The sequence below is a fragment of the Echinops telfairi genome, unplaced genomic scaffold, assembly GCF_000313985.2.
Source record: "Echinops telfairi isolate 266 unplaced genomic scaffold, ASM31398v2 ScPeMD7_18;HRSCAF=68, whole genome shotgun sequence".
NCBI lineage: Eukaryota > Metazoa > Chordata > Mammalia > Afrosoricida > Tenrecidae > Echinops > Echinops telfairi.
Genome location: NW_022103915.1, coordinates 28,357,731 through 28,375,259, shown reverse-complemented (window position 1 = coordinate 28,375,259; position 17,529 = coordinate 28,357,731).

The following is a 17,529-nucleotide window of genomic DNA, read 5'->3' as shown; positions in this document are numbered from 1 at the left end:
TCCCTGGGGGTTCCGGGGCTTGCACAAACGTGAAAACCCTAGCTTATGCAAAGGCCGAGAGTCAGTGGGATGGGAACGAGAACAACCTGTCCGGGGACGACCGCAGGCGTCTGAGATAAGCTGGACAGGGCTTGGGGACGGGGAACAGGCAGCCCTCCTGGAAGCCTGGACAAGGACACTGTGTGACCGGGCTGGCCGAGGCGGAGGACAGCCCTTGGTCGCTGGGACCTGACACTGTTTTGGCTTCCAGGAAGCTCAGTGCAGACAATGGGTTCCTTTGCTGGGGAAGTGCCTCTGTCCTCAGGCAGGGAAGGAGCCGGGAAGGAAACGCCTTTTCTGCCAGGAACCTTGGCAGCCTCCCCTGGGACCAGTGCGCCAGTGGACCAGCACCGGCACCAGCGGACCTGCAGCCCAAGCCTTTGCCTTGGAGGTGGGTCCGGCTCCTGGCCACCCTGGCGGTTTCAGAGAAGGACCGGGCTCCATGGCGGTGGGTTGGGTTTGTTCCATCTCTGTTATTTCCCTTCCTGGTTTCCACTACCACCCAGACTGTTCGCTCCTCTCTTTCCCAGCTCTGAGAGAAGCACCCATGGCAGTGCCATCAGCACCCCCGGCCTGGTTTCCAGGCAGCCCACCCATCTTTCCTCCTCACCGCAGGTCTGCAGCCTGGCCCTGCTTCCACAAAGGCCCTCGGAGGAGGAGGGAGATGGTGTGCAGAGCTAGGAGGGGCCAGGAGTGCTTCTGGCTGTGGCTGGGCCACTGTCACCACCCCACTTTGACAGATGAAGGAACCAAGTGGTTCAGAGCCCACTCCCTGTCAGAGTGGGATCAGAGCCATCCTAACACCAGCAGGGCTGATTCTCCTGCAGGAAGGGCTGAGCCCTAAGAAGGGGACTGTTGATCCGGCCGGGCCACGGGGATGCCACAGAAAGGGGCCAGGCGTCCATGAAGAGGGACAGAGGCCTCTGACTGTGACACAAACACTTGTGGGAAGGTGTCCAGAGACCTGAGAGGCCAGGAAGACCCTGGAGGCAACCCCAGAGGGAACAGATCAGGAGGGCACAGAGAGCCCAGACTGCAGTGGCCCCCGATACCAGTGCCCTCTTCGGGCATCCAGCAAGAGGTCCTTGCTTGAGCCCCTGCCTTCTATCTTCTGCCTGTTGTCCAGGAGTAAGGGACAAGCCTGCCACGCAGCATGGCTGCAGTAAGGAGCTGGTCAGCACAGCCTGTGGGGCCAGGGGAGGGGGGTAGGACTCACTGGGGTTCCATCTCCCCCGCTACCCCTTGCTCGGGAAAGGCACCTTCGGGCAGTGACGGCTTACCAGTGAGCAAGACAAGCACAGGCTTGTTTGTGCTTACTTACAAATCTGCCGTGCCCAGTGCCACGTGGATTTGACCACTCCTGGCCTATGAAACTGTTCGCTGCGGCCAGTGGGTCTGCACAAGTGAGCCTGCGCACACCTGGCTTCATGGACAATTCCTCGGTGCACTACCGGGTGCCCGGTCCAAGTACCTCCCCAGGCACGGCGGCCTTGATGTGGAAGTGCTCGTGTCCACGGGACAGACCCCGGACGGCCATCCTGCAGCACACATCCACTGCGGGCTGCAGAGCTGGTGCACAGAGAGTGTGCACATCCGTGTGACACATCCCGGTGTCCCTCCAGCGCACATCCATCACCAGGCTGCGGAACTGGTGGGCACTGTGCTCATGTCCACGTGACAGACCCCAGACAGCCACCCTCCAGCGCACATCTGTCACAGGCCCACTGCTTGGCTGCCCCCTTCCAGGAAATCAACTCCAAAGCCAGTGATCGTCCTCAGCTCAGCTCGGGTTGCCAGCCAGCCAAGGCGTAGATTAAATGGTCCCCGCTCAGGACGACTCATCCCGGGGACCCTACAGTGACCTCTCCCGAGAAGTGAAGAGAACACGGTGGACACTCAGCCTGTTGGGAGCCCAGGGTCCAGGGACGGCGGAGGCAGGCCGGGCGCGGTCTGCTGGGGGAGCCCAGGGACCAGGGACGGTGGAGGCAGGCCGGGCGTGGGCTGCTGGGGGAGCCCAGGGACCAGGGACGGCGGAGGCAGGCCAGGCTCGGGCTGCTGGGGGCAGTGGAGGAGGCTGCCCCTCAGGCCCTTAGCCCCTCAGGACCATGGAGCCCCTTTCTCCTTCATCCCTTTCCCCTGCTGCCCACTCGAGAGGCCACTGAGCACCCACTTCACAACCCCGAGAGCCCCTGCCTATCCCTAGGACCAGCTGACCCTGCAGGCCCAGCACGCTTTTCCCTCCTGCCTTGTGAGCCCATAGCCTGGGTCCACCCCCAGAAGGAGTGGCGCTCTGCCTGGGCGGTGGGGAGGAGGGCCACGGGGTGAGGACAGACTCAAAGTCAACCAGGAAGGTGACCAGGCCTTCTGCCTGGTTTCAAAGCAGCCGAGCCAATAAGCCTACCTGCTTGTTCCTCACAAAGCGTGCCCTTAAGTCCCCAGCCCCGCCCCCGCCCCAGGTCAGAGCCATCAGGCCCATGCCGAGCCCTGCACCCACGTCCCAGCCCCAGCCCTGCACCCAGAGCACCTTTGGCACGGCTGTGTCCCCACTCCCCCATCATGATAAGACCGAGCTACCACGGAGTCCCTGGGTGGCACCAAGGGTGAAACACTAGGCTACGAGCCCACCGAGAGGTGCCGTGTAAGACAGGCCTGGCAATCTGCTTCTGAGAGCACAGCCCGGAGGACCCTGTGGAGCGGCGCTGCCAGCACATGGGGTCTCTGAGTCGAGATCTGCAGCAGTGGGCTGGAGCGCCCCAGGTCCGACTGTCCACAAACGTGGCCTGGCAGCCCCCGTGTGATGTACAGGTGGGGAACGAGGTTCAGAGAGGTGGAACGACTGGCCTGAAGTCACACGGCTGGAAAGTGCCAGAGCCACGACTGGAAGTAAGGTCTGCTCAGACTCCACAGCCCTGGTCCATGGGGCTACATCAGCTCCCCTGCAGAGACCCGCCTTCTGGGGTGCCCCAAAGACCTGTTGAATTGACCCATTTCCCAGGCTGTCCCCTGGGCCGGGCTGCCTGCCATGGTGCTTGCTGCTGTCTGGGTTCCTGGCCCAGGAGACACCCTCCCACCTTCACCCACCCTTCACTGGCTTCAGGCACCCCCGCCCCTGCAGCCAGGTGCTCTGCTGGCTGCCAAGGATGGCCAGGGGACCTGAGGACCTCAGAGACCCCCTCTGTCTTCTGCTCAGGTGAGGGCAGGTCTCCTTTCTTCTAGGCTGTGTGTGTGGATACAGGTATGGGCCAGAGCGCCCTGCAGTAAGTATATCTCATCTCTCCCACCTTCTTGCTGCTAAACACCTCCCCCTCTCCCCCCCACTCCTCCCTCCCTCTCTCCTCCCTCCTCTGCTCACGGAGCCAAGGCTTCAGCAAGCGGGAGGGGGAGGGGGAGTAAAGAAATCAGACAGACAGAGAGAATGGCGGGGGTGTAATGGGGGAGGACAGGGCTCTTGGCAGTCACTAAAAATCAGCAACAGCAGCAGCAACTCCCCCAACTACCAATAACAAGTGCCGCGCACTGCAGTGTCACACCTTCCCTGCTTGGTAGATGGCTCACTAAACCCTCTCCTCCGTGTCCTCGGTAGCGGCCAGTTATCTGGCGGACGATTCACTTGAGGCTCAGTCACTTGCCCAGTGTCACAGCTGGGAGGTGACAGACAGAGCCAGGATCCTAACTGCCCCCAGAACCCTTGACCCTGACGTTCCATGGTGTGTGCCCATTCTTCCCTTGGGCCTCAGCCTCCGGCGGCTGCTCCTCACCACGCCAGGGGACAGTCAGGATTGGGAGCCTCAGGCGGGCACCTGTGCCCTCGCTTCCACTTGACTTTTACCCTTGTCCATTCCACCCCACCCCCACCCCCATCCTGCCACTAGGGGGACCCGGTGCTGGCCTCAATGGTCCAGATGATGAAGGCCAGTAAGGGCCTTGGGCAGGCACATCTTTGCTCTGGCACTGCCCCGTGCCTTCCCCCGGCCTGTGCCCAGCTGGGCTGCCAGCACCTGGGGCATGTTTTGCAGCGGAAGCGGAATGCTAGAATCTATGCTGACCACCAGACAGGGGCGTTGCCAGGGGACTGGCTTGCTTGGCCAGCCTCAAAAGACGCTGCTGGTCGATTCCATTGTATTTCATGGTTCCTTTTTTAAACAGAGCCTGTTTTAAAGCTGTGTACAGTAAGAAATGGTTTTATTAGCGACATAAAAGTAGTTCTCAGAGCACAGAAAAAAGGATGTTTGCCAAAAGGCAAACAGATGTTTTTTATTTTCTCCTCTTGGCTTATCTGAGTTTTCCTAGTTTTTCTCTTCAATGGACATTTATTATTTATGCGATTTTAAAAAGCAATAAAAACAAACCAACCCCAGACGCAAGTACTCCTCCCTGTCCTCGTCCACACCCCACAACAGCCCCCCCGCCCCAATTAAAGTCCTTAAGCCCACACTCCGGGTCCCTCCCTTCCTGTGGGGGGAGGACCTGCTCTGGGAAGCCCTTCCCCACCCTAAGGGGAAGGTATGAAGGCAGCATCCTTACTGAACCCCCTCTGCCAATTGTCCAGTGCCCAGAGGCCCCTTCCCACCCTCCTGACACCCCAGAGCCCCGGAGGAGCCCCTGCAAGCCTGCTGTCCCCGGACGAGGCTGGCTCCTCCAAAGGCAGGCTCAGAGACAAGACCTGCCCTGGACAGGGATCCGGAGCCCCAGGCCTGAAGGAAGGGTCACTCTGCACAGCACCCGCCCTGGGTGGATGGAGGGCAAGTGGGAAGCAGTCACAGAAGCTAGGCTCACCCAGAGGGAAAAGCACTGGCCCAGGCCTGCCTCTGCTGCACCCCACCCGCCACCCAAAGGTGTAGAGGGAAGCAGGACCCGCCCCTCACAGGCCCTGGCCCCGCCCCGTTTCACAGTGAGGCAGCAGAGGCACACATGCTGACAGCCTGGCCTCGGGCTCTTCACGCCACATCTTGAGTGGTTTGGGTTGGTGTTGACTTGATTTTCCCCTCGCTGTGACCCCCTGTGACACAACAGAACTGCCCAGGGGGCTGCTAGACTGCCAGGCCTTTCTCCCTTGGAGCTGCTGGCCGGGCTTTGATCTCCCATGTGCTCAGCAGCCCAGCCCCTGACCGCCCTGCAACGTCTCTCAGTAGAGAAAAGCCACGTTTGCCAGCAGCGTCCTCTCTCCCCAGGTCAGGCACTCAGAAGACAGGCCACAGAAGCCACAAGACTGTGTGTTCTCTGACGATGGGGGCTGACATCCCTGAGCCCTTGCCACACCCATTCTAACGCCCAGGGGACCCCCGCATGTGTCACAGACGAACTCTGTTCCGTGACGTTCCCATCGACTACCAGGCCTTGCTTCCAAGGCTCTGCTGGGTGGTCTGGAACCTCCAACCTTTGGGTTAGGAGCCCAGGCGGTGATGTGTACCACCCAGGAGGCCCCAGGCTAAGGATGGAGGCTGAGAGCAGCCAAAAAGAGCAGGCACCACAGGGGGCCAGGAGAGTCTGCAGAGGGGGCCTGCAAGCCAAAGGAGCTGGGATTCATGGGAAAGGAACCGCCACCTCGACGTCACAGTCTCCGAGTGGCTAGGTCACCAGAGGCTTAGACACCGGGCTGAGGCCTCCACCAGCTCCTTGCCCAGGACAATGGGATATGGGAGAAGGGGAGGCTGGAAGCCTGGTTCTAATGAAGCTGCTCACAACCATCTGGGTCACCTTGGCCCCGTCCCGTGACCTCTGAGTCTCTGCTCTCCCATCCTGGCCCCTTTTCCACGTACACAGTGCAAGGATGCAAACAAAGGGTTCAAAGGACGGCGCTGAAGAATGCTCAGCCCTCTGGCAACCTGCTCCCTGACTGGGAAACGCTGGTAGCAGGTTCTGTTCCCTCGGTTAGGCCAATGTAGCCACAGGCAGTCGAAGCGTGATCGAGAGCGACATCTGGTGGACACCACGTGAAAGTGCACCAGGTTGGACGGAAGCCAACGGGTGACATCCAACTTTGCTCATTAGGTGGAGAAGAGCTGATTGCAATTAATCACACTCATCACCTTACCCAGAGAGCTGTCTTGTGGCTGGAAAAAGAAATTCCCCCCAAAGCAGAAAAGCAATCTTCCGGCCAAACTTCCCCTGTCACCAGCCTCCAGCAATACACCTGCTTCCTTTAAACGTGTCCCTCTTCAAATACCAGCCTGACCTAAATGTGGCAGCCCTGGAGGAAGACGAATGTCAATAATAAGAACAATAATAATAGCAGAAAATGTCGGTGAGCTGTTTTCCCTGGCCAGGAATTTCACATGCATTCTCTATTTTAAGCCTCCCAACAGCCCCAGGGGGTAGATGCTCTTACCTACCATGAACACATATGGACTCTGAGGTTTGCAGCGTAGGATGAAGCTAGATTTGGAACCTGGCCAATGTGACCCAGCCCCCATTCTCCCCACCCACTCCTCTGTGCAACCTTGCTGCCCCGAGCCCTTTCATTCCACACCCACCCACGGCACTTTCCCAGCTAGGAGAAATGCCCGTGCCATCTCCCACCTACATGCTCCTGGGGCAGCCAGGAAAGGGGAGGCAGGAGGGACTTTAGGGTTGGACGGGCCTGTGTTGGAGTCACCCTGAGCTTGGTCCCCAAACTCCCTGTCTAGAATGGTCCCCTGTGGACCATGACCCCTTGTCTTGAGAGGGTGCTGTGAGGCCTGGAGGGACCGCCTGCTACTGAGAGCATCTCTGGATACTGGCTGTGTTTACCTGCAGGGGGTGCAACACAGTGGGGTGGGGGGAGAGGCAGCCTCACTGATTTCAGTACATAGGAATTCTAACCCCACCTCTTTCAGAAAGCACCCCTGAGAAGAGCCTCCAGCCCAGTGGAGGTGAGACTCAGTGGCGTGTTACGTGCCTGCTACTTCAGAGGGTACTGCTGATGGGTTAGGGGTTCAGAGCATCCCCAAAGGGGGTGGCTCGGCCAACGGTGCAGGGCTAAAACAAGATCCCGGGGCTCTGGGTCCCATCTTTTCACGGAGATACTGTTCTCCAAAGACTCCCGGAGAGTCCTTGCCACCTGGCATCTCTGGAGACCAGGTTCCATAAAGGAGCCTCTGGGTAGTTCAGAAAGCATCATCTTCGGCCTCCTACTGCCCTTGTAGACCCTCGAGCATGGCTCTCTTCCAGCCTCCTCAGGGTCACAGGCAGAAGGCTTGGTGTCTTGGTGCCTCAGTTTCTCTCCACTTCTCCCCCAGCCTCCTCCCTCCTCCCTCCCCCACCCCAATGCCTGTGGTTCTGCTTTGTCTCTGAGCAGAAGTCTGGCCACCCTGGCTGCTGGCCACGAGGGCAGCGGCTGTGCTCACGAACAACCCACACGTCTGGCACATGGCAGGTGGTCATTGAACAAGTGAGCGGACACGTGACGTCGCTGGGATGGGAGGGGACGTCCCCAGAGAGGAGGGCACTAGGCATGTGGAGCGTGGCTGAGAATGAATAAATGCAGCTCTCCCTGCTCCAAGGGACACAGAGGGCCCCCCAGGCGACAGGCATCAGGATCACTGGCTGCTGGGGTTACTGAATGCACCTCTTCAGCCATGATCTTTGAAAAGCCCACCCAACGAAATGCCTGGGGGGCACCAGGCAGGCAGATGGGGGGGGGGCGGAGGCAGGGGGAGGTACGGTGGGGCATGTATTTCCTCCTTTTCTAACGGGTCAGGGTGAGAGCAGGTGGGGAGGGTGCCCAGAGGGTGACAGATCCCAGTGAGAGTGATTGTTAACAAGGTTCACCGTGACTGTAAAGGCCGGGACTCTGACATGGGGATCGGTTGGTTTGGCCCTCCTGCGGGTATAACAGTCATCTCAGAAGCAAGAGGGTGTCGGCCCACTGCCATCAAGAGAGAAGAACCGGGCCGGGCGATTCAGGAGACCACGGGGACACCCGAGGAGCAGTGGCAGCAGAGCGCAGAGCCAGAGCAGAGTGGGGCGTTGCCTGGCCCCCCCCCCACCCTTGCAGGAGCTCGCTCACAGTGGGTGCCTCCAGTCACTGGATTGGGGAGCTGGGTGTGGAGCCGAGTGTCTCCCTGGCCGAGACCTGAGCCACAGTCCTCAAGGAGCAGGGGTCACAGGGTGGAGGCCAAGAACCGGAGAGAGGCATGCCCACTGGCATGGCGGCGGAGAAGGGGCAGTCTGGACCCAAAGACCTGGGTCCGAGCCTTTCGAATCCTGAACAGTCACCTGCGAACTTCCCTCCTAAACCCCAGGTTGGCCTGTGAGCCCCTGTGGCCATTGCAGTGCACTCTGGAGCCCCGCAGAGGCTAGAGATGCCCCGAGAGGGACGGCTGGGTCCCAATCAGTAAGAAGGTTGGAGGGTGGCGGCATGGCCCCCGTCAGCCTCCTGGGGGTCAAACTGGGGCTGATGGACTTGATTGTCCTTCCTCCTTGGGAAGCAGAGGACGCCAGGTGTCACACCCAGGCCTCCATGGCTGCAAGACAAAATAAAAAGAACAAGCAAGCAAAACCCCCACCTCGCTGCCATCAAGTTGATGCGGACTCACAGCAACCCTCCAGCCGAGCAGAGCTGTCCCCTCGGCTTCTGACGCTGAGTCTTGAGAGCAGATGGCCTCATCCTCCTGCCCCGGAGCAGCTGGTGGGTTCAATCCAGGACCTCGAGGTCAGCCCACTGTGTACCTGCATCGCAGGTTACTTCAAAAGTTCAGTCTCTTAAAACAACAATCCACATGTACCTTCTCTTGGCGGCTCCTCTGGGTCCAGCACAGGCATCTTAGTTATGTGGGGGTCACAGCAACAGAGCACTGTGCTCTCTCAGGTCTGTCCTCTCTCAGGTCTAGAGGCTGTCTGTCCTCTCTGAGGTAAGGGATGTCTGTCCTCTCTCAGGTCTAGAGGCTGAATGTCGGGGTCTGAGCTTTGTGGACCCCTTTCTTGAAGGTGGTATGGGTGTTCCTTGGTCTTAGGCTTGAGGATGCTCACCTGGCCCCATCTTCCCAGAGTGTACACCCCTCGGTGTCTAATCTGCTCCTGCTATGATTCAGAAGTAATAAGGTTTAGGACACAACCTACATCTGTAGGCCCCATTAGCATAACAAAGCTAATTCTCTTTCCAAAGAGAACTCCCATCTGTAGGTATGGGGCAGCGGTTCTCAACCTGTGGGTCAAGACCCCTCTGGGGGTCAAATAACCCTTTCACAGGGGTTGCCAATTCATCACAGTAGCAAAATGACAGTGATGAAGTAGCAACAAAAATAATGTTATGGTTGGGGGTCACCACCACATGAGGCACTGTATGAAAGGGCCGTGGCATTAGGAAGGTTGAGACCCACTGGTGTTGGGGGTTAGGGTTCCAACATTTATTTGGGGGGGGGGGCGGGAAATAGGGGCATCATTTAACTCATAACTGAATGGAGGTGGGGGCCATCAGAGTGTCAACCAGGGAGCTAAAAGTGCTCATCTGTGAGCCCCCTCTGTGAAGGCTCCCAGGGGGGTCCTCACCCTTTCATCTCAAGCCCAGGGACTGGCGGCTGCTGTGTGGGTCCCAGGAGGCCTGTGCATGGATGTGCAGGGGTGGGCAGGCTGTGGGAGGGCTTCCCCTGGACATGCAGGGTCGGGTCATCTGAAGTCTTGTCGGGGCCAACCACAGGGGCAGAGACAGTGGGCAGGAAGGAGCTGGAGAGGGAGCCTGGATTCATGGGGGCTGCAGGTGGCACATAAGTGACCCTCTGCAGGTCAGGGAGCTTCTGAAGAGGACCTCCAAGATGGGGACCTGTGCAGAACTCAGGAAACACCCCAGAAAGAGTTCTCACCTCTGCCTGCCCCAGAGAGCTCGCTACCATGCAGTCCCCCCACCATGCAGTCCCCCCAGACCCTGACAACAGCCAGCAAGTGGCGCGGGCGGACAGCAGAGAAAGAGCAAACACCCACCACATCCTGGTCCCTAAGTATGCTCCTGAACTGGGGCAGTAGGGGGAGTGTCCACATTGAAGACAAACAACATCCCCGATGGAGGCTTTACGTCTACATGGACAGTGGCCGTAGTCACATAAAATGACCACGGGACTATTGAGACCCCAATGTGACCAGAAGAGGCTTTGGGTTGGCTCAGCGCCCCGTCACGGAGGGGCACTCACTCCTCCCTGGAAGAATCCAGATGGATGGCTCTTGGTCGGTCCAGTTGACCCGGATTTGGAGAATTGCTCCAGAGGGTTTGCGCAGCTGCCGACCTCGTGGAAAAGGGCCATGGAGGGGCCGTGGGTAAGTGCTCCGTGAGAACCCACCAGCGGCTCCTCGGGAGAAAGAGGCGGCTATCTGCCTCGAGACAGATCACAGAGGAAAACCCAGGAGGGCGGCTGGACTCTGTCCCGCAGGGTGATTGTGAGCTGGAATCCCCCCGACAGCCCTGGGATCTGGGGGCTCTCAAGGGAAACAGACTGTAACGAGGTGGCTTCCCAGGCAGCCCTGCGTTGGTTTGAACTGCCCACCTCTCCATCAACTAAAAACTAGACAAAGCTGAAAAAGACCCACTGCCATCGAGTCATTCAGACTGCTACTGGCGCTCTCAGACAGACTAGAACTGCCCCCGTGGGTTTCTGAGCCAATAACTGCTTCCCGGAGTAGAAAGCCTCCTCTGTCTCCCGAGGATCTGCTAGTGGTTTCAAACTGCTGACCTCGTGGTTAGCAGTCCAACTGGAAACCAGTGCCACGAGGGCATTGCCCGCAAACTGTCTGCGCCATCTAAGGGCAGCTGGAGTTGTGTTCCTCGACGATGTTGGCATTCCATGCCCAATTCAAGAGGACTCCCAGGAAGTTTGGGCCTTGAATTCCCTCCCCACCACTCTTCCCATCTCCGCTGCCAAGCCCTGCCCTCCAAAGAGGTGCCTTAAGGAAATTCCTTTCGGCTTTTGCCTAGAACTGAAAAATGTTTACTACACGTTCCTTCAAGAACAACAGCCACAGAGGCAAGAGGACGCTTTGTCCCTGTGCAGAACGCCCCGCCCTTCACACCCGTCACCCGGGCTTGGCCTGACTTGACCCCAGGAAGGGGAAGCTGGGGTGGGGGTGGGGGGTGAGGGCTCCTGGGAGGAGACAGCTCAGCCTGGGAACAAAAGCTGTTTCCCAGAAGCTTTGTGTAAAGTCAGCTAGCTGAAGGCGGAGCCTGGACAAGGACAGGAAAGGAGAGAGAGTGCTTCTACAAAGCAGACAATCCAACCGCCACCCCCACCCCTCATTCCCCACCCCCAACTTTCCTGGGGGAGCCGGCTGCCCTTGGAGTGTTTTATCTGTCACTGGGGAGAAACGTGGCTGTCTCAGAACTCCCCTCCTTTCTTAGGAGCCGGTAAGGAGGGACAGCCCCTCCCCGGGGACCCTCGGGAGCAGGCAGGAGCTAGGCTCTGTGGAGGACCCGGGACCCAGAGGATGGGACTGCTGATAAGCTACTCCCTCCGCGCCCCCAGTCTATGTGAGCCCTGGTGGGGGCCCAGCTGAGCAGAGGGGAGGACTGGGATATGCAGGGGGGGGGGTTATGGAAAGCACCCGATGATCCCAGGAACATTCCACAGTTGGATTCCCAGAAAGTGCCCAGTCTGGCCAGTACCCGGGCTCCAGGGGAGTACCAAGCCTGCTCCACCCGGCTCTTGGCGACCCCCTAGTGTGGGAGTAGGACTGTGCCCACAGCCTTGGCTGGTTTGTTGGATCTTTGGGTCTTTCTTCCAAGGGGTTGCCGAGTGGGTTTGTGCTGCCTGCTTTTTGGTGAGTGGCTGGGTGCAAACGCTCCATCCCACCCAGGCCCTGCTCCGGCTGTCGGGTGATTCCGACTTAGAGCGGCCCTGTACACAGCAGAACCGTCCCAGGTGCCCAGGGCTGCCATGCTCATGAAGAAGGCGCCCTGGTGGTGGAGTGGGTTGCGTGTTGCCTCTCGCTGGGTCACACGAAGCCAAACACCACGGCGGAGGGAGAACGTGAAGGTCTGAGCGACCAGGCTCTAGACACACAGCCACGGCTGGGCCAGGAGTGCCTTCAGCGCTCCCTGCAGCACACAGACGACGGGGAAGCGGAAGTAGCTTCCCAAGAGGGAAACTGGGCGTCACTCCCAGAAGATCGTGAGAGCAATAGACGCCATCACCATCATTCTTAACTGGATGGAGGTGAGGGGTAGGTGTGCAAGGAGGACTTGGCTGTACAAAGCATGTGCCCCATGATCCACCTCCACCTCCACCTGACAAGACAGAGGCACTCAAGGTGTCCCGAGGACAAACTAGCAACCATGAGTTTTCATCCAATGGGGCCCCCAAATGGAGACTGCCCCAGTTTCACCCAAATCTCTTCTTCCTTTCTACCATCGTATTTTGTAGTTGGGCCCATAGCTGCCTGGCTGGGCAAAAACCAAAGCTCCGGGAGTTGATGGACTGCTTGTTGAAATGCTTCAACCAGTCAGGACAGCACTCGGAGCCCTCTCTTGCCTATGCCCAGGAATTTAGAAGACAGCTTCTTGGCCAATTGATTGGAATCGATCCATCTTTGTGCCTCTCTCCCTCTCAAAACAAGGGTGACCCAGAAGAATGCAGAAATTATGGGTCAATTACATGAATATTACATGCAAGTAAAGTTAACATTAATATCACATACAAGTAAAATTTTGCTGAGGGTAATTTAAAAATAGCGGCAATAGTTTACCAACAGGAACCTGCCAGAGATTCAAGCTGGATTCAGAAGAGAACACAAAGCAAGGGTATATTACTGCGGATGTCAGATAGATCTTGGCTGAACACAGAGACTATCAGAAAGATATTTACTTGTGTTTTATTAACCATGAAAAGGTATTCGGCTATGTAGATGATTAGAAACTATTCTGTTACACGAATAGCAATGAGTACGGAGGAAAAAGAAAACGTCCTAAAATTGATTGTGGTAAAGATTGAACAACTCTTCTTGAGTTGGTCAAACTATTGAGTTGTATGATACGTGGATGAAGAGCCAATAAAAGGATTTAAAAAAAACAAAACAACTACATTGTCAAGAATGGGAATATGCTCATGAGGAACCTGTCCATACACCAAGAGGCAGTCAAGGGGAGCTTCATGATTTTAAATCAGGGGAAATGTGCATTAGGGTTGTATCCTTTCACCAGGTTCATTTGTTGTACGCCAAGCAAAGAATGGGCCACGCTGGAGCGGATAAAGAATGCGGCACCGGGCCGGGAGGAAGACCCACGACCTTTGAGATGCAGAAGCTGTGCCTGCTTGTTGCTGAAAGGGAAGAGGACCTGGAGGGCTTCCTAATGAAGACCAAGGTCTAACAACCGGAACAAACAAACAAACAAACAAAAGCCTTCACAAACTGGAACAATAGACATCATGATAAACAAACAAAAGATTGCAGTTGTCAATGTCCACATGCAACACTCACATGCAGCACTCACATGCAGCAGTCAAAAAAAAATCAAAGGATGTATTGCGTCAGACACATCTGCTGCAAAAGACTGCTGCAAGCGTCGAACAGCCGGGGTGGATGTCACTTTGTGGACTCAGGGGTGGCTGAGCCCGGCCAGGGTGTTGTCAGTCACCTTCCAGGCACAGGAAAGCTGGCCTGACTAAGGCGGGCCGAGAAGAACCGTGGGGCCTGCATCCAGGTGTTAGGCAAGAGGACTGCGTGGCCCATGATCTGCGAGAAGAATGGACCGCTCTGCGTTGGAGGAAGCACGAACAAAATCCTCTTTGGAGCCAGGAGGGAGAGACGTCGGCTTGCGAACTTTGAGCCTGTTGTCAAGGAGGAGGAACTCATGCCTGCTAGAGTAGAGGTTCGGCAAAACAGAGCGAGACGCTGGAGAAGATGGGTGCCACAATCAGCTCTAATACCGCAGGGCTGGTGAGGACGGCGCAGGGCCAGGCAATGTTCCATTCGATCGGGTCAATGGGACGTAAGGACAGCTCGGCTCGCAACAGCAGCCCTGATGGCTGTGAAGCCCACGGTGACACTGGCCAGGCAAAGGGGGCCACTGGCCACACTGAAGGCGTTCTGGACTCTAGGAAGGATTTTTTCCCTGGAGTTCTTGTCTATGTAAGTAAGTCTATTTAAAATGCATTATGAAATCCATAGGTTCATATGACGGAGAGCAAGCAGTGAAGATTCAGAAAAAAGGGGTTGGGGGCAGGGGAGAAGAGCGACTTCCTATTCAGATCCAGGAACCACCCTTCGTAATTCCATACCTTCTACTACAGGAAAGAAACGGCAGTACGTAACATACTTGGCTGGATTTCAGCCTTCACTCTCCTTTGTCCCAGCGGTTGCTTGATGTTTATTCCAGCTTTTTGTTTTCTTCCCGCAAATGCTTCTTGTGTGGAAAACATGCTTTCTGTCCTTTGAATAAAGAGCATGTAACCAAGGCTTACTCCCTGTTCGTATTTGGGCTCCTTCGCACCACGTTGGTCCCCAGCTTCTCTGCAATGTTGTCTCTTTCTGGAGCCCTGGTGGCATAATGGTTACCGACTGGGCTGCGATCCGCAAGGCCAGCCGTTTGAAACCACCAGCCCGCTCCAGGGGAGAAAGTCAGGGCTTGCTACTCCCGCAAAAAGTTACAGTCTTGGAAGCCCCCGGAGCAGGTCCACCCCATCCTATGGGGTCGCTAGGAGTGGCATTGACTCAGTGGCAGTGGTGAGCCTGGATGAAAGGCAGCTATAAGGTGTGTGAGTGTCCAGATGGTTTGACCCCAGAGGACCACCTGGATAACTGCCTGAAGGACTATGAAGATATTGAAGGAAGTTGCTTGTCCATCATAAATATTGCTTTTCCTGTTGGGGCTATATCTCGGATACTTACATCTTGTGTCTAACTTGTGGCATGAGTAGTGGAAAGAACCTGGGTAAGTACCTGACGCTTCCAGATGTGCATGCCAGGTGTGAAAGCATGTGCTCTCTGAGCACCACGGGCCACCCCTGCCTTGCGGTCAGTGTCCCCTTCGAATGCACTGTCTTGTCCCCTCTCAATTGGAGTTAGTGAATTGGCTCTGCTGCTCCAGGTCATAACCCCTTATGAGACGTAACAGTCCTATGTGTTTCTGGTCCCAGGTACCCTGGTTGGCCAAAGCTAATGTTGGAAGACAGAGTGTTCAGTAACAGTGGTCATAGAATTCCTTGGTTTGGGGACTTGGAATCTAAAAACCCATTTCTCTAGTTTTTCCCACCATTTGAAAGAATCGTGGTGTAAAGTCAGCTTGTGAGGGTCTCAGCCTTTCAGGTCACTCCCTACATTACGGAAGACCCCTGCCTCCCAGGCTACAGCGCGCAGGGCCCTGTGCCTGTGGTTGCCTCTGCTGACCCGAGTCTTCCAGGTGTGCCATGCAGGCTGTGGTTGGGCAGGCGCAGTTAGGAAGCCCTTGCCAGCCCCACCTCCGCCATGTGGCCTTGTCCTGGGTGCACCTGGTGCAGGAGGTTGTGGGGGAGGCACGAGGGATGGAGACTTGATCTGGGGTGTCAGGCACGAAGAAGGGGAGCATGTGGAAGAAGGTCTTCAATGTGGAGGCGGCTGTGGCACCTAAGCCAGGACCCAGGAGGAGCAGCAGGTGAGCCCTGAGGCTCTGAAAGGGAAGTAGCAGAGAATGGCATATGATCCTGGGTCAACAGAGCCTTTATGTCAAAATCCATCTAAGCCCAATCCTTTAAAACCAGGCCCGCATGGCGTGCTCCAAAGCTCCCAACCTAGGGGCAGGAACCTGGCCAAATGTTTGGGAGGCGGGGGACGATGCCTGCTTAGTGCAGCCTTTACTGCAGTGATTCGATCTTTCCTGGAAGCCCGTCACATCAGAGAACAGTCTTTAATGCCAAAGTCATGTGCATCCAGTGGTACTGGCTGGCCCTTTCAAGGATGCAGCACAAATATGGCATTTGTTTTTCAACCATAATAAGGTTTTGTGCCAATGGTGAGTGGCCTCCAGACCTGGGTAGGGGCTCCAGCTGCCTGAGTGGCGCCGGTGCTTGTCCCTGCAGGTGACTCTGAGGTGAGAGGTGTTCAGGAGAGTTGGACTCCGGCTGTAGAAGGGGCCTGGCTGCCCAATGTCAGAGACTGCGGCGCACACACGTCTGTGAGCCTCGGCCAGTCCTGTTCAAGGCCGGCCCTCCCTAGACTGGATTCCAGACCCCACGTCCATCCGGTGCCTGAATGCAAGGTCGCAATATCATTATCAGCGTGGCTTCTGCCAGTGCCAAGCCTCACATTCGTGTCAGAGACACAAGGTGGCATGACGTGTGGGCACAGAGCCACCTCCAGGAAAGAAGTCCATCGGCGCAGAGAAAGGCACACGGGTATGACTAAGCCCCAGCAATGCCTTCTGACTTGCCCTCAGAGGACGGGAAGACTTTGCAGTCAGCAAAGCTTGCTCCTCTCCAGGACCTCCTGCTTTCGAAAGGCGGGCAGCCACCAGCACCGCCGAGTTCTAGACAGGAGACGAGCAGCTTGCAGAGATAAAGAGACTTTCTGGAGGGCCGCTGGCTGGTTAGCGACAGAACGTGGATGCAGCGGAAGTCTTTCAGGCCACACCCCAAGCCCCGTCTACCAGACCACAAGGTCTACCGTCAGGACAATCCAATTTCCAACGCGGCCTTTTGCCTGATCTGGATTGAAATGTTTCGTATCGTTTTAGAGGTGGAGGTTTCTCAGAGTTTACAGAGAAAATTCTTACAAAGAGCCCAGTTTAACAAAAACACGTATATTTGGAACCCAGAACTTTGCTAATTTCTCCCAAGGTGGCATTCTTACATAAGTCTCCAAAGAGGGGAACTTTCAATGCACTGTGTAGACTTTCCATGTGTTGTACAGACTTTCTATGTATTGTACAGACTTTACATGTATTGTACAGACTTTCCATGTGTTGTTCAGACTTTCCATGTATCGTATAGACGGCTTTCCATGTGTTGTACAGACTTTCCATGTATCGTATAGATGGCTTTCCATGTGTTGTTCAGACTTTCCATGTATTGTACAGACTTTCCATGTATTGTACAGACTTTCTATGTATTGTACAGACTTTACATGTATTGTACAGACTTTCCATGTGTTGTTCAGACTTTCCATGTATCGTATGGACGGCTTTCCATGTGTTGTACAGACTTTCCATGTATTGTACAGACTTTCCATGTATCGTATAGACTTTTCATGTATTGTACAGACTTTCTATGTACCGTATAGATGGCTTTCCATGTGTTGTTCAGACTTTCCATGTATCGTATAGACGGCTTTCCATGTGTTGTACAGGCTTTCCATGTGTTGTACAGACTTTCCATGTATTGTGTAGACTTTCCATGTATCATATAGACGGCTTTCCATGTGTTGTACAGGCTTTCCATGTGTTGTACAGACTTTTCATGTATTGTACAGACTTTTCATGTATCGTATAGACGGCTTTCCATGTGTTGTTCAGACTTTCCATGTATTGTACAGACTTTCCATGTATTGTACAGACTTTCCATGTGTTGTACAGACTTTCCATGTATTGTACAGACTTTCCATGTGTTGTACAGACTTTCC